This window comes from Pipra filicauda, unplaced genomic scaffold (assembly GCF_003945595.2).
Source record: "Pipra filicauda isolate LSUMZ 115617 unplaced genomic scaffold, ASM394559v2 scaffold33_size4404698_pilon, whole genome shotgun sequence".
Classification (NCBI taxonomy): Eukaryota; Metazoa; Chordata; class Aves; order Passeriformes; family Pipridae; genus Pipra; species Pipra filicauda.
The window spans coordinates 2,633,428-2,660,108 of record NW_024104465.1 but is presented as its reverse complement, the minus strand read 5'-3'; the positions used below and the strand labels follow the sequence as shown (position 1 = coordinate 2,660,108).

The 26,681-nt window shown below is 44.6% G+C and overlaps 1 long non-coding RNA gene across 1 annotated transcript in view; it reads right to left on the bottom strand.

Annotated features, from left to right (window-relative positions):
• Nucleotides 1-3,335: 3,335 nt before the first annotated feature.
• LOC120323774 overlaps nt 3,336-26,681 on the bottom strand; it is a 62,118-nt gene continuing 38,772 nt past the window's right edge. The window contains exon 3 of the long non-coding RNA XR_005564605.1: nt 3,336-3,503. This is a non-coding gene — a long non-coding RNA (uncharacterized LOC120323774). The remainder of the gene's footprint in view (nt 3,504-26,681) is intronic.

The following is a 26,681-nucleotide window of genomic DNA, read 5'->3' as shown; positions in this document are numbered from 1 at the left end:
TTTCAGAGAATGTATTTCCATTCAGAACTTCTGGACAGGAAGAAAAACAGTTCCTGATAAGATCTCTTGACCTGAGCTTGGGTGCAGTTTCCCCCTGCTCTGTGTGGGGACTGTGCTGGGGTGGGAGTGCTCAGGGAGCAGAGTCCTCTGTCCAGGACATCCCCTCAAAGCTCTCACCCCCCTCTCCTTTCCACTGCTTTATCCAAGTGCTGCCTGAACACAGCTCTGATGAGCTCCTGGTCTCTGCAGATGAACTGGAGGCCAGGCAGGGCAGTGGGCAGGAGGCTGGTGCAGGAATGCTCAGCAGGGCTGGAGATCAGCTCCTGCAGCACTTGCCCAGGGATGTGGTGGTGGGAATGGCCCTTAGTGCCTGGTCACCCCTCAGCTGGGGGACACTGCTGGCAGAGGTCTGCCTGCTCCCCTCCACCCAGCGGCTGCGGGTGGAGATCTCCAAGATGCTGATAGAAGCAGGATGTGAGGGACAGCTGGGTCATGGCTCTGGGTGTTCACTTCTAACGTCCCTTCAGACCTTTGTGGGAGCTCAGTGTCACCCACAGGCCATTCATTAGAGCAGGCAGGGCCTCTGCGTGTTGAGCAAAAAAGGAGAGAGTGAGTGACCCAGTCCTCTGGTCAAGCCTTCAAGAGCCACCCAGGGAAAAGAAACAGGTTTCAGTGGAAGCTGGGATCTGCCTCTTTGTACTTCTCCTGCTCAGCACAGGCCTGCCCACAGCTCTGCTCATGTTTGCAAGCAGTGCACGATCCCCTCAGCATTACTTGTGCATACAGAAAGCTCTGCAGTCCAGAGGGAGTATTGGGGGAAGGTTTTATCCCATGGATCTGGTCCAGTGATGCTAATTAAATCATCACATTAGAGCTGGGGGCTTTCTTGAGTAAGTGTTACCACTTGAGCTGAATCGCACCTCTGCTCGCAGCCAGGTGTGCTGCCTTGACTCCAGAGAGCCCTGCCAAACTCATTTCACTTGTGATGCTAAGGCAGTTCCAGCACAGTCTCCAGAGACGAATAAAAAAGGGGAGCAATACAGTGTAAGCCTGAAGCCATTTAGACTCAGCCAAGTGGAAATCCATCCTGACTCCCCACCCAAAACCAAACAACTGAGAAAAAGAGAGAAAGTTTTACATAATAATCTCTCCAATGTTACAGCAGACAGTGTTTCTCTGAGGACGTTATGTAATGTCTCGTAAGGGCTTTCAGCTGAATTATCAGGTGACTTGCACAATTACTAAAGAGAAAAACAGAATCACAGGTGAGCAGTGGGTGTGAGAATACATTTCTGCCTGTTGTGCATTAGCAGCAGGAGAAGCGATTCAGATTCAAGGAGATGTCATTGGAGATAGGCTCATACTACAGATCTCAGATTTGGAGGACCTAGAGCTGTTTAGATCTGACATTCTGGTGCAGGCCTGTCTTCTCCAGCATTAGAGAAGACCACTTCACAATCCTTTGCAGAGGGACAGACTCCCCAGGGTGACTTTTCCTGCCTCCTCTTATCTTCGGGCCTTTACAACAGGAATCACTGTTCTGGGACTGATTGTGCCACAAGGACACAATTGGCTATTTCTTCTCCCACAGTCCAAGCATGGGAAGGATGAAAATATTGCAGATGAACTCACACTGTGTAGATGTTGATGTTTACTTACATTACTCACGTTCTCTCCCCTACCCCTCCTGCTCACTGAGAGCTGCAGGGGCACAGGAGGAAGAACTTGTGCAAACCCAGCCAGCACACCCGATAACACAACCCTTCGTACCACCTGACTGAGTTCTGCCTCACAGCAAGAAGTAGGAAAAAAAACCCAACAGCAAAAAGCATCATTTTTTGCTGGGGTTTTGCTCCAGAATCTCTCTCTTCTGATGGTTAGGAACCTTCTAATTACCAGCTACAGTTACTACTGGCTAGATGATACCCATCTGTTCCTGTGCCAGTGCTGCCTTTAGTCTAAGCAGTTGTTCTCCTCCCTGGTATTTACCTCTCTTTTTTCTCCTGTTCTGGTGTATTTATAGAATTTCTCTCAGCCTTCACTATGCCAAAGTAACCTGTTATTGAGGGAAGATTTATCTAATGGGTTTACATTTGCTTTTGCCATACATTGGGCTATATATGTCCAGCTTCAGTGTTTGAATGAAGCAGCTTTGTTTTCAGATCAGCACTGTCCTTTTAGCATGTCACTGAAGAGATACCTTATTCATCCATGAAAGGAAGGAATCCTCTGTTGCCACAGAGTGCTTTGTAACACAATAAATAATCACATGAAGACAAATGTACAAATTACTATCAACATGGTAGCAATTACTGAAGGAAGGGGTAGATATTAGCACTCAGGAGACAAGAGAAGAATAACGTGGACAGTACTGAGAGTTGCTTGAAAGAGAAAAGAAAAGGCACTTGGCAGAATGAAGAAGAATTAACTTCCAGAGCAGTGGAGATATTGAATGCTGCTCTTCAGCAAGCCCCTAGGCAACAAATCAATGAACTTCTCCTAAAGAAGAGCAAAAACCAAGTGTTGCCAAAATTTTTATATTTCAATGTCTTTTCTTTAGACAGTCCTAGTAATAGCAGAGTAATTCTGCAAATGCAATCATAGAATTTTACCAGAGGAAACATAAACCTTTAATAATCCCCCACTTGCACCATAATCAAATTGCTGGTACCATAACCCTTTTGTGGTAAAACCAGCCAGACCAGCAAAGGAAAATGCCTCTTGGGTGAGTACATGCAAGTCTCACATGATGTTGGGATGAGATAGGAGGGCTTTGTCCTGTCTGGTTTTGGGTTCCATAATGCCTCTCAGTGTAGTAATATAGCTTACATGCATCCTCTCTCCTGTGAGTGCAACCCAGAAATGCAGATGTGATATGTAATGCATTTAAGCCAGTGTATGCAGCTGGCTTAAATACATCTGTGACCAGCAAAAATTGCCTCAGAATTCATTTTCTGGCCAAATTATTGTTAGCATTTTGATGTAGTTTCTACTGGAGGCATTTTTAAGGCTATATTTTGTACATGGGTATAAATCAAACAATTTCATTGACAGCTGACGGAATTATTTTAGATTTCACTGGGGCAGCTGACATAAAATCTCAGCATTTTATGCCCCTCTCACCCCAGAAGCAGTTGCATTAGACTAGAGAGTGAATAACTCTCTGAGTTAATCCATTACACTGTGTTGCTTCCTCCAGAGAGGCCAGAACGCAGCCTGATATCATTGAAGGTAAGTGCAAAATCATTAGGTAGAATTTCAGGAGGTATGGTCAGTCACCCAGGAAGCTTAAAAACACGGTCATACCTGCTTTAAATGCGTTTAGTTGAACATTCCGTAGACCGGACTCTTCCTACCCCCGGCAGCACCTCCCGGCCGAGGATGGGTGTCCTGCCGGCGGCTCTCCTGCGCCCCCTGGCACCTGCTCCCCTTGTTGCAGATTATTTACAGGATCGCCAATTCCTGCTCATTTGACAATGTCCCGATTGCAAAGCACGTGGAACCTGTGGGAAGGGAGGATGGGTGAAAGGAGAGTCATGAGAGGGTTCCTGTGAATCAACCCGGGAAGAGCTGGTTTCAGCTCACCCTGCTCATACTGGCCCTCACTACTCCTGCACTCGGTGAGGAGTTGAAGTCAATCAAGGTCCACTGCAGGCCAGAAAGCTCTTTTGTTTTGTTTCCATTCTGGAATCTCATCCTTGCTGTGTTCCACTTTGGAGTGGGGAAAAACTGTGGCTCTAGTGTTTGTGCCTGGGTTTGCACTCTGTTACCTACACCTCCATATGAACACACACACACAATATATAGCAAGAGATTTGTAGTAGATCTCCCTGAAATTCTTCCCCTTCGAACTCTGCCAAGTATCATCATCATTATTATTACTCAAATACCCAAAGCTATATCTGATACCATCATGCCATCAGGAAAGGAACAGTGGGTTTGGGGCCCCTTATGAAGAGGTACAGGCTGATGTTGATATAGAAACCTCCTCCTTAACTAACCCGGGAACAGACTCTAAGGAAGAGAGAAGGATCCTCCATGTAGATCCTAGGGGACAGCCTTGGAAAAGAAAACTCAAAAATCTCCTACAGACACACCTTTTAGGTCCTCTGGGGTTGCAGCAGGACAAGGCTCCCCAGAACACCCCCTAGGATTAGGGAAATAGGAGTATAACTACTTCTAGTCCGTCGTACCTCCCTGCCTCTGGAAAATAAGGACTAAACATTGGCTGTCAGAGAACAGCAAGCAGTCTGAGACTGGGACTTCATTCCAGGAATTTCTTTTTCTCACCTCTTTGCTGACAAGGAAACAAATTTCTCTCTTAAACATTTCTTGCTTTCTTTCTCTATCCTTCCCTTCCTCTGGAAGTGTAAAATGAGTCAACTGGATAGCTAATCAAGACAGAAAAAGCAGATACACTTACTAGAAGCTGGAGAGAGTAGATATCTACCTTTAGTTGCAGGGATTGGCACGGGTTCCTACCCATAAAGATAAGCCTCCACAGCTGTAGTTCTAGGAGGTTAGATCTTCCTCCAAGCATGATAAGCCTCAATCCACTGGATAGTACAAAGGGAACAGGGATTTCCCCAATACTGGTATATACTATATAAATTTCCACCTTCAGGCAATATATAATGGGTGAATTATAAACCCTTGAAATTTAGTTTTCTAGTACAAACATTGGTAGATCCTTGAAACAGTCATATTGATATAGCAATTATAGCAGACAGTGTTGTTTACTAACTGCAATAATACACCATAATAAATGATAATCTACCTTGATACTGTCTGTAATACTGTGATATTATAATACTGTTATTACAGCTAAAACAAATATTTTGCTGAACTAATGCAACTAATTTAGCATATATAAAAATCCTAGCTTAACTGCAAGTTTCACAATTGCAGAAAGTGCCAAAACAAATTGAAGTCCATGGGCAGAACAAAAGGAACCAGCAGGTTATACAACCAGCATTCTTGAAAAAGAGAAAAGATGAGCAAAGGGAATCACTTTGCAAAATCTGAAGGAAAAGAATGTTGGGAGAGTTATAAAACAACATGGTTTAAATGGTCACAAATGTTTGATTACCCTTTCCTGTATAGGATTAACAAGCTACACAGAGGCAGTGACAAATTATTCGATCACATTTAATACACAGACATCTGGAGAACACACTAACCAGGTAAACCTCCAAACTGGAACCACACTGCTGTTCCTGCTGTAACAGCAAGAAGCATTGGAGCTCTACTAGGATCTGCTGTGTCCTGCAGAGGAATATTCAGACTATTCCACACCCTCTTCTAATGTCCTTTGGAGCTTCAAGGACCACGGTAAGAAAGCTCACAGAGCCATGACAAAGCTGCTCACACCTGGATCATCACTAAAGTGCCCTGGTTAACAATAATGACTAACAGTGCTTCATAACCATCACGAGCTGTGTAGGTTTGAAACAAGCACGTTGTAGGGGTGTTAAAGCACAAAGATAAATCCATATTCAGGCAGAAATGAAAACATTTCCATTTGCTAACCCTAAACCACACGTGTGTGTGCACAAACACACTCGTACACCCCACAAACACACTTTATCCTAATGCTTTCCAAACACAGATTGCTGTACGGTGCATCACGACTTTGGGGTGACTGTTCTGAACACTTTAGGACAAGGATTCTTTTTTCCACTCTCCAGCCTAAGAGTAACAATATTTTGGCTTTTGCTCCTGCCTGATTTTGCTCAATGACAGTCAATTCTAATATTTGCAGTTAGATCTAAGCCAGGCTTTTTGAAAGGGTGTTGAGTTTTTTTAGTGATCTAATAACTGCAGTGAGCAGGCTGGACAGGTCTTCCTGGCCTTCAGAAAGGACTGAATATGCCACCTCTGGGTTCCACTCCTCACCCTTCCTTCAACAGGCTTTTCATTTGCTTATTTCAGTGCTGGATCCACCCTATACATGAAAGGCTTAGCAAGCTAGCATGCAAACTAGCAGAGGTGTTTGAAAAGGCCTTACGTGCAGGTAGAGCTACAGTTACCATGGGTTTGGGTAACCCCACAAAACCAACATCTCCAACTTCCCAAGGAGAGCAGTGACTCTTCCTCTGCCACCCCACGCTGTCACAGTTGAAATGAGGATGTAAACAACTTCCATCCATCCCAGCCTCACCCCACTCAGCACTAATGTATGTGAAACACCAGTGGCTCAGATTGGAAAACTGAAAAGCAGGGTGTTCCTTCTGGAACTGCTGGGCACATACACATTGAGCCTGGAACATCATAAGCACAGTTTGCCCTGAAATCACCTTGTAAGCATTCCTGCCTCGGTGACCCTCCCAGTGCTTTCTGCTGCCTCTCAAAGCACTGTATTACAGGTGTGGAAGCATCACTAGACCACGAGCTCTGCATCCTTCCTTTGGAGTGCGAGGAGCAGGGTAGGGTCTACCAGTGCTGAGCTTCAAGCTGCTGCAGGTAGATTTCTACCATCAAAGTGGTTCCTCTATCTCTGCATTACATTGTAGTCACTCTAATTTAAGAAGAGAGGAAGAAAAAAAAACCACGATTGGAGACTGATATTTTATGAAAGTAGAGATTCTCCCCCTCTGTGTGATACCATCTCCCACATCAGAGAAACCCCAACAGCCGTGGGCTTCCCATCCAACCCTGGCTCCTAAATGGCAAAGCTGCAAACAAACTCTAAATTAGGCAATGACTTCAGGTAAAAGCAGAATTACCACACACTTGTCAAGCAGCCAATTCAAAGCAGCAAGACCTGAGGAGGAGGCTGAATGTTTGATGGCTTTGCTGGCTTGATTGGCTGCCACAATGCCCAGGATGACCGATGACACTTTCTTGGGCAGGAGCCATCTCCTGCAGGGCCCACACCCCGAGCAGAGGCTGCTCTCTGCCAGAGCAGCTGGCTCCTGCAATGGCTTTACTGGTTGGATCTTTGCTCCTTCCCAACTTCTAAAACAGGTCCTACTTGTAGGGGGGGGGGGAGGCTTGGTGTGTCTCTAGTATTTATAATTACACATTTATTGAGCTTGTGCAATCCAAACTGCAGCTTCAGGCCAAAAGTTCATTGCTAGAGGGGTTCAGTAAAGAATTTCCTCCTGAGAATGGAGAATTACATCACTTGCCAAGTGTGTCAGGCGGTTTTCCAGCCTCTGGTTGGGTCACACCCATTTTGACTACTCCAGTGGCTGGATACTGTACATGCCTGGCCACATCCTTAAGGTCCATTGGATTAACTGTGTCTGCAGGTTCTAGACATCAGAAAACTGAGTAAGGTTGTCATACAGCCCTTCCTGTCAGGGGCTGCAGGACCCCAGAACAGCTAAAGCATGTCAATGCATAAGGACAAAATTGGATTTGCAAGCAGCAGCCAGCCAACTGTTTTGCACATATAACCCTAAAATATCAGACCTTTCTATGTACATCTCATCACACAGGCAAGTCTGTGGTGACAATAATGACATTTTTCTGATGGAATGCTAAATAACCTCAGGGATACATCACCTACCATGCTGGAGACGGTGCCTACATTATAAAATGATGGTTCCTGCCCCAAAGAGTTCAGTCTCTGTTCAGTATGATGCCCTGTTTCTTTTGTATTATTCTTGTAGCAGCATGAAGGCTGAATACTTGACAATCCATTGTCATCTCACACTTAGAGAAACACAAACACTGTTCTTTCCATATGCCATTATGTCTCTCCATACAAAAAACACATGCCTGAAGACTCTGAAGTTAAGGAAACTTCATCTCTAGGGCTCTTGGGTGATATTGCACTGCCATGACAATTACCAGAACAATCCTAATGCAAACAGATAAACCAGAACTCTTACATGGACAGTTTTAGTTTATTATGGAGTCTGATACCACTGTTGATAGTAAACCAGGGGAATGAGACTAATTTTGTTGGCATATCAAGGTTCATGTGAGTAAAAATGCTCTTCCTTAGCCTTTATATATCAGCTCTCTTGATGACCTTACTGTGTGAAGCCCTGCAGTGCAATAAGCAATTCTGCAGGTGGGGAAACTGGGGCAGAAAGTTTCAGGGGATCACCCAGTGAGTGGAAATGAAGGCACCGAGACCTACCTGTTGCCAGTCTATAAACATCATTTGCTGACCACCTCAGATGGCAGCACAGGCATATGGGCTGATTATGAGAAGCAAATTACAGGAAAACATGGATTTTAGTAGAAGAACAGACTGGAGTGAAGGGATTAACGTGATTTAATGGGTCACTTGGGGAGGAGAATTGGCAAACATAAATACAATCCTATTCAAAGAAATTTAGCAGATGAACCAGGCCCTGATTGTGGACAGATGCCTGCACTGCTGTAGATATCAGGTCCCTTTTCTCCCAAGGAAACCAACAGCTCAGTGTCCACGAGCCTCAGAGCTCCTGCACTCTAAAAGGGGCAAGGATCACACAAATATTATTTGGGGATATACAACCAGCACAGTCCGGTGATTTCTTTTACAGCCAAGGCTGCCAGAATCTGCATAACCTCCCTGCTCAAACTGATGAAAGAGCATCCTCAGCTCCCAGTGCCCAGGGGGAAAACTGCACATACTCAGAGCCCTGCAGTATGAGGCACAGGAGTATGGGTATGTTAAGGATTACTCAAACACCAGGACCTTCAATCAATGCAAGGATCTCGTGCGGTTCCAAAGTTCCTGGAGCCAAAAGCCCAAAATAACACAGTTTTTTCATTCCCCATGTTGCACAGCCTGGAGCCAGTCTGGTGTCTGGGATAATGGCCAGTAATGTTTCTGAATGTTTTTCAGGTCCTGCCAGAGGTTTTGAGCTCAGCAGATCCCCATGACAGGCACACATCTTCTTGTGATTTGAGACTGGCTTAGTGCAGCGAAGGCGGCAGCATCACCTGCCGGGTCAGCCCCTAACACAGGGCATGTCAGCCATGTCACACATGAAATGATCACTGAAACATTCTGTCAATCTCTAAACCTACTCACTGTGGCACAGCTTAGCTGGAGAACCCCCTGAAATCCATGGCAATGTTTTCAGAGACAGGCATATATGTAAACTCAAGAGACAGGGCTGGAAGGAGCCTCCAAATATAAATCACATTATTGCTGACCAATAACTGTGCCAGACCACCTTAAATGGACACTGTGCCCATCTGCTCTTCCCCTCTCCTCCCCCACACCACCTCCCTCAGGGTTGTAAACCATCCTGCAATATTTAAAGTAGCATTGTTCACCTCCCTTCTGAAGCCCCTGGACCATTTGAGTGGCTATATATTCTCTCTGTGCTGTTTGTTATTCCTGAGGACATGCACATTGCTGAACATACTAATAAAAATTTCATAAAAGAGCTTGCCAAAGGGGTGTCTATAAGGGGATTTGTAAAGCTCACTCACACACACGTACACACCCACACTCACTCGCTCTCCATTCACCATTAAGAAAGGGCTGCAGCAGGCAAAAGCAAGTACCTCCGTACAACAAAAAGAAATGCTCTGCTCCTGAATGGGACCGGGCAGGCTTAGGTAACAGAGCAAAGATCTGTATCATCCAGTGATTCAATATAAGCGAACACAGAAGCGCGTTCCTTTGCAATCCCCAGCAAGTTAAGTGAAAGGCAAGAGGAACTAGCAAGAAAATGCCTGTACAAGGCACGCCAGGATAATAGTGCTGTGTGTGCATGTTGGTGTGCTGCCTGCTTACTCATCCACAGCGTGCCTGCTTGTACCTTTCCCGAGTGCACATTAAAAGGACAAGGAGTAACACTGACTGGAAATGTATTTGAGAAGAGTACGCTTCCCCCCGACCCCGCCCGTTTCTTTTTTAACAGCTTTAGTGCCGGACCGTTGGCTCCAGAGACTGAAATCTCAGCCGTCCCCTGTGCTGCACAGAACGCGACAGCCGTTCTGAGCCACGTGTGCCACCGTCATGGGATGGATCTGCCTGGAACTGCCGGGGGTATCTCCCAAGACTACCAGCACCAGCCTTGTATCTCCACTGATTTTGGGATGTGGAAGGCCCAGGTTCACTTCCTTTAAGGTGACCAACCACCCTGAATTCCTTGTCGGTTCTTACTGCTAACGACTTTAGTTTAGGATCATCTTTCCTTTATAATGCTCGCTGTCTGCAGCCCGGGACTCAGCAGTGCAGCACTGGGCTGGTACTTAACTCCGAGCATGTACAGATTTTACAAAGAGCTACAGCATAATTTGAAGCACTGAGCAAAACCACGAGGATCACAGATTGTGCCTCAAAGCTCATCAGAATTAGGTCTCATATGACTGGAGGCATCCAGGAAAGCTAAGGAATGGTTTCTGGTGATTTGATTACTTTATCCCTTTGCATCTTTCCCCGGGTGATCAGGCTCCTGCTCAGCAGATTTAATACTCACTTTCAACAACTCAGGATTGTTAATTCAGATTTTCTGGGCAGGACATGGGATTTAAAAATCCCTAAATTTAAAAATCCCTCTGAAAACTTTCTTCCCTGGTCTGTGTGCCGTATTCAGCAGATGCTCTGCTCCACCTCTGAGCAACTTCTGTATTGGCGGTGAAGTCACAGGCACTTTATCTGAGCTATATCTCTGTCTCCTGAATTGAAAGCACAGTATAAATGTATGTCATTACAATCAAATACAACAAGAAAAGAAACAAAACCCTCACAAGATCCACAAACGCATGTTTTGACTGTACTAAAAAGGTAGAGCATTTATAGAATTGTAAATAAATGACCTAGTGAAGTCAGAGTCTTTGTTAAGCCAGACATTAGGAAATCACTGCAAGGCAGGTTATTGCCCTCACCACGAGTAACAGCCCGTGTGGAATGGTTATGGCAGAGCATTCAGTTACACATTAGGGATGTTTTTATTGTAACACATATTTACAGGCTTCATGATCTGTCTTGTAAATACATATTAAGGAAATGTAAGTAGTCAGCTTTCAGAGCTGGGCCTTAAATAGTCTGCCAGTTTTACCCTGGATGCACAGGGACAGTCCCACAGGATGGAGAGCTTTCTTTGTAGTTGCCACAATGGGAAACACCCAGACAGGGAGACATCCAGCAAGTATTTAAGCAAGCAGCGAGTTTAAGGAAACCAACTGTCCTAACACTTAGGAAGAGGACTTAAAGCACAAAAAGATATGATGAGGCCAACTCCACTGAAATATATTTCTACAGATGTGGGCATTTGGGTGGGCTGGTGGTTGGGTGCCTGAACTTCCAAGGATTCTTATGTAACATCAGGATGCTATTTCTGCTCAGTTTTCCACCCAAGTCTCATGCCCAACCTAGGGCTGCACCACAGCAAGCATCAATAATTATTGCAAGGCAAACAGATCCACACTGCGTGAGGTGCCTTGGCCACAATTTTACTCATGTGCAAGAATATATTCACCGAGAAGAACAAATTCTTTTCTAGATTACCATCTGTGTGTGCTGAATATTCCATATCCATTCACCAGCTCAGCAAGCTCCACGTGTGTATATTTAAACACAAACTGTACAGATGTTCACTGTAATTTGCCTTGCTGAACATCATGCCTATTTAATCCATTTTGAAGGTCAAATATATTTTAATATTTTGGCAAATGCCTTTGGAACCAACTTAATTAAACACACAGTTAAATTGGGCATTAAGTTTTCCTCAAAAATGCTTACAACAACTAGTCTGAACAATTAGCTACAGGCTGAGACTGATGCAGCTGGAGAACTGGAGCTGGGGTGACTGTGCTCTGCCAGGCCTGCAGTGAGATCTGGGGGGGTGCCTGCACTGCACTGCTGGCACACAGTGGGGACAAGGAGCAACAGCAGAAGGCACCGAGGCAGAGCACAGCAAAAGAAGTAAAAACTGCAGATTTTAAAAGGTGAGCAAGCAACGAAGCTCAGCAATGCTCTAAACCTAAGGGCAGCTCATCTGCGAAGGTTCTGAGGATCACTGTCACGAGATCACACAAGTGCTAAGGTAAATGAAGTATTAGTGCTCCCAGGAAGGGAGCTGAGCTGGGACTGGAACTCAGTTGTTCTTGGAAGAAACTGCCTTCATGTGACACAGATAGCTAGAAAATGTGTGCTCCTCTCCTGGTATCCATATGTAACAATGCAGATGCACTGCTTCGCTCCACGAGTGCTCGAGCAGACACCTTTGTATGTCAGCAGGAGTTTGTGCAGGGTTTTCACGTGGAATGTACATCTTATTTTCACACGTCAGCTCAACAGCAGGCATGAACAGCACATTGCAGGCACATGTGCACACGCATGTGTTCTTGTGAAATACTCTGGCGAGTATGCAAGCTTTAGGAAAACGTTCTGTCAGACATTATGTTGACAGATGTAGATGCAGTGCCTCTTCCAACTTACAGAAACCAGTCCAGACATCATCTTTCCATACACGAAGCCAAAACTGGAGTGTTAAAATTCAGCATTGACATCACATCCAATATTTTAATTGTTATCACTTGACCCTTTGGTCCATGCTTGTTCAAGGCAGCTTCCTTTTTATTAATATCTCAGCACACTGTGTGACACAACTTGAGTGTGTCCTAATTTAATTTTAATTAGTGCCGACTTTTGCTTTCCTCACTAATGAAACAGTGCTCATTACGAAGTGTAATTGAAGACCCCTAGAGGGAGGGGCGCCTGGAGACCTCATTGTGTTGGTACCCGGCATCCTGCCCAATAAAATTCCCTTCTGAACGAAAGCAGTTTTATCATTAATTCATCCTGCAGGGGGGCGAACTCGCTGCCAGCCGCTGAGTTCATACTGCTCTTAGGAAGAGCCCAGAGCCTGTTTGTTTTCTCCAAAGAAACAATTCCAATTTTCTAATGACTGAAATACTTACATCGTAAATCCTTCGGTCTCGTTGTTAAAAGTATCTTTGAACATGGGCTGTTATGAAAGTATGCCTCTTCATTAGAAGCAGACTATTCGTGAACTTTTTTGTGTGTGCTTTTAATTGAGCTTGAATGATACAAATATTGAGTTGTGGTTAACTCCATTTTAGAAAACAAAGAGAGAGAGAGAAGGAAACGTGCTCTGTTTACAAGCACTCTAAGATGACCCGGGCAGTCACAGTAAGAAACAAATGAACTCAGAGGAGCAGGCCAGGCAGGTGGTTAAGTGACCAGCTTTGGATGCACACATGGACTGCCACAAGGAAGGAGGTCTGTATGCCCAGAGCACCACCAGACCCTCGGTTTCTTTGCTCCATAGGTGTGTAATCATGGTAACTGCAGAGAAGAGTTCTTCAGATGACTGCACTTATGTTGTTTATGGAAGATTCGGGCTTTTTGTAATTTTGACTTCAAAAGTTTCCCCTCTCAGTTACCAGACAGAACACGGGACTGCCATTGCTCTCTCTGAGTAACGACAAAGTATTTACTGCAGGGATTTGTTCAGGGACAGTTACTGCACTACAGATTCACCTTCTGCATCGTTCCAAACCAAGACTGGAGCTTGCCAAGCCTCTACACCAGGACAGGACAGAGCAAACTGGGGCCTCCAGAACTATCCCCACATCACTGGAAATGGTAGTGTCTGTGTGGCACCGAAGAGAGCTTTGAGTCTGGGCAGTCAGCACCATGTCTTGTGAAAGCTGAGGGTGCCTGTGCCAACACAGACACAAATCTGCCCGGGAAGGTGATACAGATTAACATACATAACTGATCTGAAGTTGCACTGAAACCTTGACCAGAATGGGATTAGGTTTTACTGAACATGCACTGGGATTAGAGACACTTATCTAGTGTTAACCCAAGCAGTATTTGTCTGACAAAGGCACCTCCCACAAACAGGGTATCTGAAAAACACACAGCGTTTTTGCCAGCACAGATCATAAAAAATTGCTCATTGTGATTTTTCTCAAAACCAGCAGCAAAAAGGCACATATTTTACCTAGAGCAGTGGGGATTTACAGATCTTTTCCTCTCTGGTTGTAAACAACACCATAGCTTGTATTCTAATAAATATCTGAAATGACAGCAAAGTGACCTGTTTTGGTTTCTAACCCTGCAATGCTTCTCAGAGCAAAAGCCTCCCAGTCAAGTCTGGTACGTGCGTGCTGATTTGTAACACTCCCTGCCATCCCATTCCAGGTTAACAATTGCCAAAAAAGGTGACTGTTTTCCAAATTTGTGCTGCCCAGTTTCTAGGCTGAGATACAGTTTAATATCACTGAGAACCTGGCCAGTGTATAGTGTGCTCAAAACACAAAAAACCCCGGCATGTTTATACAAATCCAGTCCACCTCCCTAACCTCAAACTAATGACTCCTCATTAACTTTCCCAATAAGACCCTTTATAAAGCAATAGCAGAATTAAAAGATCCACGGACTCCATTTCTAGTGTGGTTTGGAAGCTGAACCACAGTTTAATTGCATCACATAACAGAAAAATCTCTGTGTTCATGTGTCCATTATAATCTTAGGCTTTGGTGATAAGAAAGTTAGGGGAGATGCAGGGAAGGGATTTTGCCTACTGACTCACAGCACCATAACCAGCACAACACCATTAGCAAGACCCAGTTCCTTTAATAATGAAGTGTCTGATGGACACCGCTGCCCTGGTTCTGCTATTAATCTTGTCCTGATGCTGTTACATTAGGGGATGTAAACTATCTTTTCTCTCGACTCATTATGGAAACTGTGCAATTCACATCCTCCCAGGAGTGCTCCAATTAGCCAAGCCTGCATCACACTCAGCTTTCCATCAACTTGCTGCATTATGCTGTGCTGGAAAAGCCAACCTCCTACCACAGGCATGCACAGAAACCGCCTGCGGTAGCGTATCACTGCTGACTCTTCAGATACATTCTCTCTAAAGCTGCAGGTTTTTGTCTCATCAGCAATTCCTGAATCTTTAGACAAGAAAAGTGAATCCAACAGTACAATATTTTTAAGTGTAGAGACACGTAAGATTTAAGTATAGAGACACATACGATTCTTAATCATACCAGACCTAGGGGGGGAAGGCAAAGGCTGTGTGTGAGCTTAACCAAACTGTTTTTACCTGTCAAGTAAGATTTTGCACTGTCCAGCATTGCTATGGAAAGAGACACTCTACAGTCTAAGAAATGCTCTCTTCCTTGCATGGCACAGTCAACTAGCAGAGAGTTAACTGGTTTTTGTGCCTCTGTTATATTTTGGTAGGTTTTTAGCTCATCTCTTGAGCTTTCCTAAGTTGTACTTCAAAGTACACCTATCTCAGCCCTGGTGTTTTACAAGTGGGTTCTAAGAAGAGATTAGACTTGCTTTTGCTTCTTCCAGTTTAAAAACAAACTATTTCTGCAATGTCTCCATACAGTGGGTAGAAATGTCTCTGTTCCCCCCTGCTCACAGCTCTTGTTCTGTGTGCAGCTAACGGTGACACTAATTCCTCGGCCCAAGCTCTGCCATTGCCTTTCTGATCTGCCACTGTCTTTCTGACCTACTATCCTAACTGCCTTTGCAGCTGCTCCCTAACTCAGTGCTGCTTATTGAGGAGCTGATCTGGGGAGGGCAGAGGTTTACTGCTACTTCCAGTGGCTTAACAACAGCAACAGCCAGACATGTAACCCACAGCTCTTGGCTGCTCCTGGTTGGTACAATCGCTTTAAACCGTTTGGGGGGCAGCAGAAGGAACTGTATATAGTATTTAAGATTCAGAAATTAGTTTCAAGCTGTCCTGAAAGTAGGAAGAAGCAACTACTCGTGCAAAGCAACACAGAGCTGTTGATTACAGAGCCTGCACCCCCTGGGCACGGAGCATCCCAGTGCCTGCGGCGCCCGGCCCGCGGAGCTGGGGCCGTGTCACCACACAGCCCATTCCAGCAGCGCTCGCTGCAGCACCAGGGAAGCACAAAGATGCTCCGAAGGGTGCTGCAGAGATTGAGCAGCCCACAGACATGCCCAGAACTGAACACACCATCCTCTGGTGTGTGTACTCCAGAAAGAGCAAGAGGGTTGTTTTGTTTGTAGGGTGGGTTTTTCATTTTGTTTGTTTGTTTGTTTTTTTAAATAAAACAGCCTCCCAGTAACATATGACTTTTTAAGCAAGTTCTAATCCTGATGCCACTTCACATATCCCAGCCATGTAGAGCCCAGGTCTGAGAGACTCTTTTTGGGGAATAGTTATTACCAGCGTTTTCTAAGCTCTCAGCTCTCCTCAGTTTGAAATGCAAACTCTGCATATGTGCATTAGCAAAATGGCACATTCCACGGCCGGCCCGGGAGTGAACCACTCTGGAGGTGACATTGGGCAGGGGTTACATGTGTATGGAGCAGCCAGCTGATGTGTGAATCCATTACTGTTATCAGGAATGCATTCAAATGACCTACTTTTTAACACTGTCTCAACTGCCCGACAGAAGAACTCAGTAAACTGCTGCCATGCAGTTCTGTATCTGCAGTGGTACAAGAATAACCCATGCAGATACAGAGCAGGCTAATCCTCCTCAGGTATACCTACATTTCTCTAGGCAAAGCTATCAAAGAAAGGTAGAGGAAGCCAAGAATGACTTTTTTAATCCTCTGAGTGCTCTTTTCCACAGAGAGTCACCAGGTCACCATACAAGATGGTGCTATAAATGGCAAGTGCCAGAGATCCTGGGTTCTCATACCAGCTGAGGATGCAGAAACTCATTCAGCAGCACCTAAGTGGCACAGAGAGTTTATCACTGTTCCCCTCCTTTGCTATTCATTGTGCCTTTACATTTCTATGAATGAACTTCCTGCATAAACAGCAACTGCCTTGGTTCTCAGTACAGCCTGATGGAAAACATACTACAGAGCTCCATTCTTATGAAGGGATGTTATTGTTTGTTATACTCCTTACATATTCCTATTTGGGACTGAAAGAATGAAGTTGCATTTCACCTGCAGAATTGTGTAAATGCAGTCACATGCTTTTAAGCACACCTTGACATAATGCCTAAAATGCAACTCTCCTATTTTAATTGAATTGATTTAAAAATATTAAGTCATAGCATTTTGTTATCTTAAAAGTACAACAATGGTACTGACCACAGAAGGACAATAACAAAACAGTAGTCCTATTAGAAGTGTGTTGCAAAAGCATTAGCAATATGCTGAGAAGACTGCTATAAACAAGACTGCTGTAAACCTTCAGCATTTGCCAGAGATGAGTTTAAGTAATGAACCCAAATAAAGCAATTCCACTGACTTCAACAAAGCCAAGTTTTTGATCCAGATCTTATTGAGACTGGGCCCTGTACACATCACACAGGATGTGTGCAGAGCTCAGCACAGCTGAGCCAGAGCTACAGACAATCCTGATCATACTCCAGCCACATCTGAAGAACCACGATTCCTGCCTTCTGTTCCAAAGGTACAAGACAATGGGCACTTGGGAACTGTCACTGTGAGGGGCTGATCCAAGCCACCCTGGGCTTACCAAGGAACCGAGTGCACCTCTGGACTGAAGTCAAAAAGGGTATGAAAATATAACAGGAGGAGCTGACTCAAAACCCTGCTTTTATTAAGTGATACCATGCCAGTAATCATCCCTTCTCCTCTGCCTCCAGCATTTTGAGGAACAAGGCTTTTGGAAATCAAAATAAGTCTGTCCACTACTTATTTGGGAGCCAGGGCAGGGACACAGACTGCAGCACTCTGGCTGCAGTGATGGTAAGAAAATGATTCATCTGTGTCTCCACTCTCCTGAATGTCAGATTCCAGCCACAGAGGGTTGAGACACCTTTGGCCAAGAAGCACTAGTCAGAGCAGGGGGGAAAAAATCAAACATTTTTTCTTTAGAGGAAAAAGATAAAAAAAGACAACTGCAGCAAGCATTTAATATGTAGGATGCTGTAAAGTCCTGTGTCCTCATTTGTCCCTTGAAGGCTGTAGGCACATAAATAGATGTATGTACTATCTACATGAACAAGCATGTTTACTGTCAGGAGCATGCACAAAAAGGAGAGCTAACAGCAACAGGAAAAAACAAATGTTTAGCTCCAGCATAATAAATAAAAACATTTAGACAGAAACAATGAAGACCTCCAAGCCTGTTAGTGCACACGTGCATCTTCACTGCCACACACTCCCATACCAGCCCTCCCAACAACAGAAACCCCTCTCTTCCCCATTTGTCCTTTTCCTCCTCTTGTTCCTGGGATTGCACACGCAGTTTAGCAAATGGCCATTCCAGACCAGACCACCACCCCCACGGGGTGATGTTTTACTCCTTAAAGGTGCAAAAATGTAACACGTGCAAGAGGGGGTTCAGCTCACATGTGAACAGGCAGTGACGCTTGCAAAGGCTGGTGAAAAAGGGACTTTGCAGTCCTGCATGCCCCTGCAGTTCCACGGAGAGGCTGGGAGTGGGAAGTCCCTGAGTAATGATGCAGAGTGTGCCAGGTACTACAGGACAACAGCATCAGCTTGCTTTGAGTTGGTTATCTGAGTGCAAGACCCTGTTGCTACAAGTGAAAAGCAAAGTGGCTGAAGTGAGAGTACAGATCACTCCAAGTTTAGGAACAGCCCTCCAGATTCTTCTTCATCTACCACATATAAGAGCAGCTTTCTTCTGCAACCAGAGCAAAGCCTCGACCCCTGCAAACCACTTGCACCACATGAAACCTCTGTAGGCAGCTTAAACATCCTTCTCAACACAGCCAACTCCCCGGACTGCAGTGTCCATGAAGGGGTTTTTCGTGTGCACCAGGAGCAGGGATTGAATTTCTTTGCCTGTGGGTGCTCCAGGTGGGCCAACCCAGCCCCTGCAGCTGCCAGCCAGAACCTAGACATGGGCACTCCTTGTGCTTGTCCATGCCAGGCCAGAAGCTGCTTGAGCTGCTGCAGGGAGAGGTGGCAGAGATGCAGATGCTGCATTGCTGATGCTCTTGAAGCACATTTTATTCGATCCCCTGCGCATAAAGGGCCTGGTTTGGATGCTGTTTGTTATCTGCTCCTCCAGACAGCTGTTCATGAACCAAAATTCAAGAGTCTGTCTTGACCATGCTGATCAGATCTGAATTATCAACCTAACATTGCAAGGCCAATTACAAAGGGATTTTTCCATAGGGATTCTTAAAATTAGATCACGAGCGAAAAATGCAGCTTAGTCCTTCAAAAGCTGCAATTTGCTGGGGCCCTGAGGGTCTTTTGGCAACTTCACTCAAATATTACCTACCTCTCTGTGCTGCCAGATTTCAAAATAAACTTCCCTTCCACAGGCTCCTTAACATCAGTATGAGCTTGGCAGCAAGACTGCAGTGTGGACATCTAGGTGTGCTGACCAGGTGAGACGACTGACTCCTTCCTACTGAGGCCACTGGAACTACTCAGGTCAGGGGTGGGAAGTAGATTGCCCAGAGTTCAACGTTCCAGGGGCATAAAGCTTGCTCATCTCTCAGAGTTCTGCCATGTCACCAGGCAGTTCTTGTCCTTGGCACTCACAAATTTAGTTTCAAATTAAGGAGCACTTAGGGTAGGAACTTTGGTGTTTTCTACATGTCTGTCATCCTTCTGGGACCCTGGACATGCCCAGGCCTCAGGAAAACTCCAGAAACATAATTCTTTACTGTATGGTTCTCATCTTTCACAATACACATTTTCCCTAAATTTTCTCTTCCCAGAAGCAACACACACTTCCCAGTTTCATGCCACTTCTCCTTAAGTTCTGTTGTGAACCTCTAATTTTTGTAGGTAATCAGGATTAGCATGAAATTCATTAACACTTTCACTGTTATAAATATGCAATCCAGAATGGTTTCCTTTTCCTTTCCAAATCTCTCGTTTCAAAACGAGTCATCCAAATTCAATTTCTGTAAGGTGCATTCCAAGTCCATCATGCCTCTACTGTTGTTATCTAATGAAACTGCACTGGTTTTGCAGCAAACCCAGATAGGAATATGTTCACGTACAAGCATTTCAGTTCTTAAATTCCCCTTTGTGTTCCCTTTTGCTTTTATAGTGACTGTAATCACTCTACATGAAAAGGAGACTAAAATGGCCAGTTCACACAATGGGACTTGCTCTGGCATGAGGCAGCTTTGGAGCTGATATGAGCACAGACCAAGAGACAGCTTTGAAGATGACATAAAAAAGCAAGGCTGTTTTAGAAGTAGCTGTATCTTCTTATTGGTAAATCCCATTCCTTTTTGCTTGATGAATGAAGGCTGCTTCTTTCTATCAAATTGTCACTGCACCCACAAAACAGTGGCAGAACAGCTGTGAAGCTTCCTCTGGTTATGCCCCTAACTTGTCTAAATGTCTTTTTTAAAGCAAAGTGGGAGGAGATAAACATATCCAGATCTTTACACGTTCCCTAAACATGTGGATAATGTGCAACCCCAAGACACGCACATGAGCTCACCTAACCAGTAACATTCAGAGAATGTGTTTCCTTTCTCCACAACCTATTTTCCAAATGATGGAAGATTTAAAGTTTCTAATTTTTTCCTTTCCCTTGATGAAAGATTTTCACTTTCTTATCCCCCCGGGGAGGCAGAGCCACAGAAGCAGCAGCAGGGCACTGTAAATCTTTGAAACTAATAATTATTAAACACATAAATCTATTTAATGCATAGATCCCCCAAACCCGCTGACTGGATAATACGAGAGAGATTCACACACAGCAAAAGGGCCTTGCCATCTTTCCAGAGACAAGGCTGGAACTGTATTTCAGTGACAAGGCTTCATTTGCCAGAACACTTACTGGGCAGGAGCCTTGGGAAACCTTGGGCTTCCAGCTTTTCATTCCAGACTACCAGCAGCTCAGCTGGAGTCCCTGGCAGGGAGCTGAAAGCAGAAGCTGGGAACCAGACCTGCTGAGTTGTTTCAGTGACCATGACTCCCCATCCATGCCAAGCCTGTAGCAATTTTGAGCCCCTGAATGGGAAATGAGGGGAGTGCCATGCCCAAGGCAATAACAGACACTTGACTCAGGGCTCTACACCAACTCCCTGCTGCAAGCTTGGATCAGATGGTGCCAATGCCAGACTCGTGCACTAGTGCCCAGAGGGCTCTGGCTGAAGGAATTCTCCTCCCTCAGCTTCACAGTTGCTGGTTCCCTCTCTATTCTTCAGTCCCTAAGACAAAGCTGTGATAATCTGCTTGATCTTCTACCAGGCAAAAGCAGGTACTTTCCTCTCAACAACAACAAAAATTAAAAAAAAAAAAAAAGGCCTGGTGCCAAGCATGAGATTTTGGACAGGTGAGTTTGAGATACAGAGTTTGGGTCCATCAGTGTTCTGGGAAACTGGGAATTAGTGCTGCATCCTCTGTCAGGAAGCAGCTTCAGTGCTAGGCACAACAATGTGCTGAGATGGCTGAAGAACAGGTGCCCTGCAGCACCCAGGGGAGAACTGGCATCTCCTTCACTGCCAGCCTGAGGCTGGAGGGAAGGGAAGTGGCCCTTCACAGGTTACATCTTCCCGTTATGGTTCCCCTTTTCAATCCCCAAGCCCACTGCTTTCTGCACATTTAACTACAGTGGCCTTTTGCCAGGGAATGCAGCTGTCCCATTTCTGATTTATCTGTCTTTACTGGCATTTATCTGATCTCCAAGCAGGCAGCAGCAGATTTCAACAAGCACCTTTTTCCCTTGCAGCAGTCAAAGTGGTGTCTGGTGTGATGCAGCAACTGTCTTCTATGCCAGAAAGCTTGGGAACAGCACCTCTGCAGATCTCCTGTTCCCCCACCCCCCAAAACAAAGGAAAAAGCAAAAGCCTGCTTTCAGGGAAAACTTTCCTTCCTCTTGACTTTGACAGAATGTAAACAGACCTGTGAGAATCTGCCTAGAGACAGGGATGGGGTAAGACAGTCTCACTCAAGCCAATTCAGTATCTGAACACCAGGGGCATGTCCTGCCTGTGGCTCATATATTTTGCCATTAAAAAAATAAAATTAAAACCCCCAAAACATTAAAGTGTGATCACTCTGTGCCTGTTCTCAGTTTTGAGGATGGGACTGGCAGGTTCTCATCAGGTTTGTGATCACCACACTTGCAGAACACCAAACCTCATTACAGATTTCACTTTTCTCTCCATACATCAATCTACATCCACCCCATTCACGTGCCAGGTACCCAAGTTCAGAGCAGAACTGTCGTTAAATGGACTTTCCTAAAATCCAAACTTCTTTGTTTCACAAGAAAAAGCTTAGCAACTCCTTAGAATAAAACCTGAGAATTCAGATTTTACAGTAGGAATTCCTGGTGAATTCACAGATATATTTTGCTATTTGGCTCAGAAAGAAAAAATAAGATTGAGGTGCTTTAATCTATCAGCAGCATTTTCAGAATAATCCTAGTTTAAAAAAAATCTAATATGCAAAATCTAGTGTGTCTTAATATCTGCTTAATTTTGCCCACAGGCACTATGACATCTCTATGATAGTAACAAATCCGTATCTCTACAAGGTAGAGTTTGGTATTTTTTCAGTGGTTTTTTGTTGCTTCCTTTATTTGGATTCTTTTAAAGTTTTATCTCAATTCTGAATTCCCTGGGTATGTTAATGCACACTTCTGAGATGACACACATTGCAGTGTTTTACTGTTAAATTACTGACATATAGTCTGAACTTCAGCTCCATTTTAGCACAGCCCTGTCCTGTGATTATGATTCTGAATGTAGATTCAAATTTTGCATCAGTTTTGAAGACTGTCTCTTGCTATTTGCAGTAAAATAAAGAGAAATGTCAGGAATGTGAGATGCTCTAAGCAGAACTGCACTTAGAAAAGAAGCAAAGAACAAAGATACCCATGGGACTTGGATAAATCTTTGGGAAAAAACAAACAGTGTAGGAATTTGACAGTGAGGTCTAGGATATCAAAATTCGAATATGTTTGATGAGGAATTTGAGCAGGAGACTGGACAAGGTTGCCTTCGGTGGGTTCTTCTTACTCGACGTATTTAAGGTTTCTGAGAATATCTTCTGGTTTGGCCATTAGAGAATTTGCTTTTGCCTATTTATGTATTTCCCTGCCTTTCACTCGTGTCATCTCAGCAGATGGAAACCAATGGAATGTTCCACGTTGCTCTGAGTGCCACCACTGGAGAAGTTGTGGGTGGCGTGGACCGGGCGCTCCTCCCGTCTGTAATGGAAACGTGCTGAGTGCAAGTGCTGCACTTTGAACAGGCACATCAAACACCCTGAGTGACAGGTTGAGAAAATGAAACAATCATCTCCATATTTTGTTGTAAGATTTTTTCCTAAGAAAATATGAAAGTGAAATGTGGTGGACAGGCCCGAGGAGACTGAATTTAATCTGCTTTTGAAGTTGTTTGCGGATAACAAGAAAAAATGGGAAAAGGATTTTTTTGACAGATCTCCTTCTATTTTGCAAGATAATGGAATTTGCTGAAACAAGACCACCAGCTGCTTTGCTTATAATGGTTTGCACTGAATTTCAGTATATTAATTTCCTTCTAATAGGTGCTAATCTATGGACACTAATCCATACTGATGATGGGCCCTGCCCAGTGCTCCAGATGCAAACACCCCTTTACCTCAGTGGTACCCAAAACTGGAAGTTACTTTTTTCAATGTGGAAAGTTTGATGAATCAAACAATCCCTCAAATGCCTTCTGAGTGGGTGTAGTGAAATCTTGATTAGAACTGTGCGACTTGGAATCCTGAAAAGTAACTCATAAATTTCCTGTGTAGGAAGGGCAAGATAAGAAAGAGATTGAATTTTTATTTTTTTTTTTAAACAAAGCATTTCTAATGTCTGTTTTTAAGCAAACATTTCTTGGAAGTTTGAAAATGTTCAGATCCTTCTTTCCAAACCATCCATCACTTATCAGCTGGTTTCTGAGAAAACAGATCTTACACAATCCTGCTGGATGTGTAACTACATGTTTGTGCTCGTCTCTCCAGTAATAATTGTGTGAATTTTAAATATTCATTATGATACCATACACTACATTTTATTTATTACTTATAACTCATTGATCAACGTCAACTAAATTTGACAGATCTGGGGATCTCAAAGACACTCAAATCTGGTTTTAGCAAAAACTAGTTTTGCCAATTCTGCATAGTTTTGCACAGTATTACTTTGTAATTTTCATACCTCTCTCTTTTCTGATTCAAGTCCAGAATGTCCATGGAAACACCTGGAACTGATGGGTCTGTGAGTCTCCTGCTCTGCTGAGCCAAGGAGGCCAGCTAAGTTCTTATGCAAATTACAGGAATTGAAGTTGTTCAGTTTATCCTCTTGAGGAATAAGAAAATCCCATAGAGAAATATGACAAAGTACTCAAACACAGGAAGGGATGTGGGAACTGGAGGAAGCAATCTATGCTCCCAGGCCACGGTGAGTGGAAGTAATAAAAAATGATGCAGAATGAACCAATGACAGTCCAGGCAGGACACCAAGAAGCCACTTCTTTCAGTAAGGAATAATGAAGCAATAGGACTGGACTGTCTGGGAGGCTGCAGAAGCTCTGTCTCTGGACAGCTCTAAAAACAGGCTGGACATCTCCCAGGAGTGACCCTGGAAAAGCTGAACCTGCCCTGAGTCAGAAGAAAACCTTTGCTTCTCTTTTGACATCCCTTCCAGCTCAATTTGCCTATGCTGTAAGCAGTAGAGTGGGCTGAGAAAAGGGAAGAAAGGGAAGAACCAAAGAAATAGAATAGTAAAGGCATTTAGAGAAGGAGAAGCAGGCAGAGGACTAGAAAATAAGATACATTAAGTAAGTCTAAAACATCATCTCCTCACTACTGGAGAGACAACTGTACAAGAGCACCCCTCATGCCACATGCAACCACAGCTGCAGGCCAGCAAGCCTGTTCCAGTGCAGGATGTGGAGCCCTGAGCAAGTGCAAGGCCAGTTCAGAACACTGTCCAGCATCCTCCTCATTGCCCTCCAGCTTTATACAAAAAGCTTCCAAGGTTCACCTGCCTATCCAGTACAGGGATACCCTGAGAATCTCTGCCATCCTTCATCTGGCACATGGCAATGTGTTCCAGCATCACCCTTCCCAGGCTCTGAGCTGGTCTCCCAAAAACCTGGGAGCAAACCCCCCAGAGTGTGTGACTGGAGCCTCCAGCTGCACCACATGGGGAAATAAAGTGGGACCTACAGAAACTGAGTTTGGGTTAGAATTCTGCCACACCTCACCTGCAGCACCACAGATGCACAGAATTATTTAGGTTGGTGAAGACCTTTAAGCTCGAGTCCAACCGTTCCCTCAGCACTGCCAAGTCCCCCACTAACCATGTCCCCAGGTGCCACATCTACAAGTCTTTAAATACCTCCAGGGATGGCGACTCCACAGGTGCCCTGGGCAGCCTGTTCCGATCCTTGACAACCCTTTCAGTGAAGGAATTTTTCCTAAAATCCAATCGAAACCTCCCCAGGCACATCTGAAGGCCATAACCATGTTGTAACCGGGAGCCTGGGCACGGTGTTTCTCAGAGTGAGTCCCAACTCCCAGCCCTTCGAGGGTGCCTTTGGGATGCTCGGAATGAGGGCGCTGGAGATGCTCGTTTTGCACATCAAGATGCTGCCACCCAACGGCCAGAGAGGACGAGTGTAAATCGCTCTGGCATTTGCAAGTTGGCAGAGGCTCTCTGGGTTTTTTTTCCGCACACGTAGAGAGATGCCTTGAATTTACCCCAACCCTGTCGGAAATCCCATGCACTCTCCCCCCACTGCTGCACCTTCTAGTGGGCACAAGGATCTTTGAACACCATCCTCCCCACACTGTTATTTACGAGTCACACAGTAAGTCATTGTTATTCCCTCCAGCTCTGTCCCTTCCGCACGTCCTGGCCAGTAAAACTTGCACTGCTGTGTCACACCCCCATTAAATACCCATCCCTGGGATCCACGCATGATCGATCTCCCCATCCCACATTACAGTCATGATTAACCTTCTCCCACTACGTCACATATTCAATACACCTCCCTTACCTTCTTCACTCAGACAAAATGAATCTCCTTAGTATTGTCAATAATAATTTTCTTTATATCCTGCATAACAACATGAGGCAACCTGACAGAGCACTCGGGCAATAATTCAATCTTAGCTTCCCACCGACGTTCATTAAACTGAATATAACTTCACCAGAGCTGCCACTGAATTATACCCTCACATCCTTGTGGGAATTGTATATTATTCCCTGGGGAATAGCAGCAATGCAGTTGAAGATGAAATAATTCGTTTTAAAAACCCCAGGATTGTATCTGATAGCACATTATTTCTTCATCTTGTTACTCACTTTGCATATTAGTAATTAGCAGAGGTTATTTCCTCCACTCCCCCCACCTTTTTGTTTCATTTCATGTCTGATAACATTAATCCATGTGAGATAATATGCTGGAAGATTTTAATACAGCTGAAATGACTGAGATCTTCACTAGAGTCATGCAAACCCTAAGAAATTCAAATTCATTTTGGCAAATGACAAAAATCACTCCTCACCACTCCCCCCCTGTATTTTGGCATCTGTCCCTTCCCCTAGAGAACAAGGCCCCCTGGCCCTACTGTGCAGCTGGATGGGGAGAAGCTCAGGTGGTCTCTGTGCAAACACTGTGGTTGCTGCTCCTACTGCTGCACCTCCAGCCTGAATTTCTCTTCCTTGCTTTGAAGAGTCTTATGATTCACCCAACTCCAATGATAAGCACAAGATTTTTCCCAGTCCATGGTGGTTTCTTGTGATGCAGCCGTGTTGGGGACCAGGGAGGGTTTGCAATGTGCCACCGAGGTTGTACCTGTGCACAGTGAAAAGAAACCCAACGAATGCAAC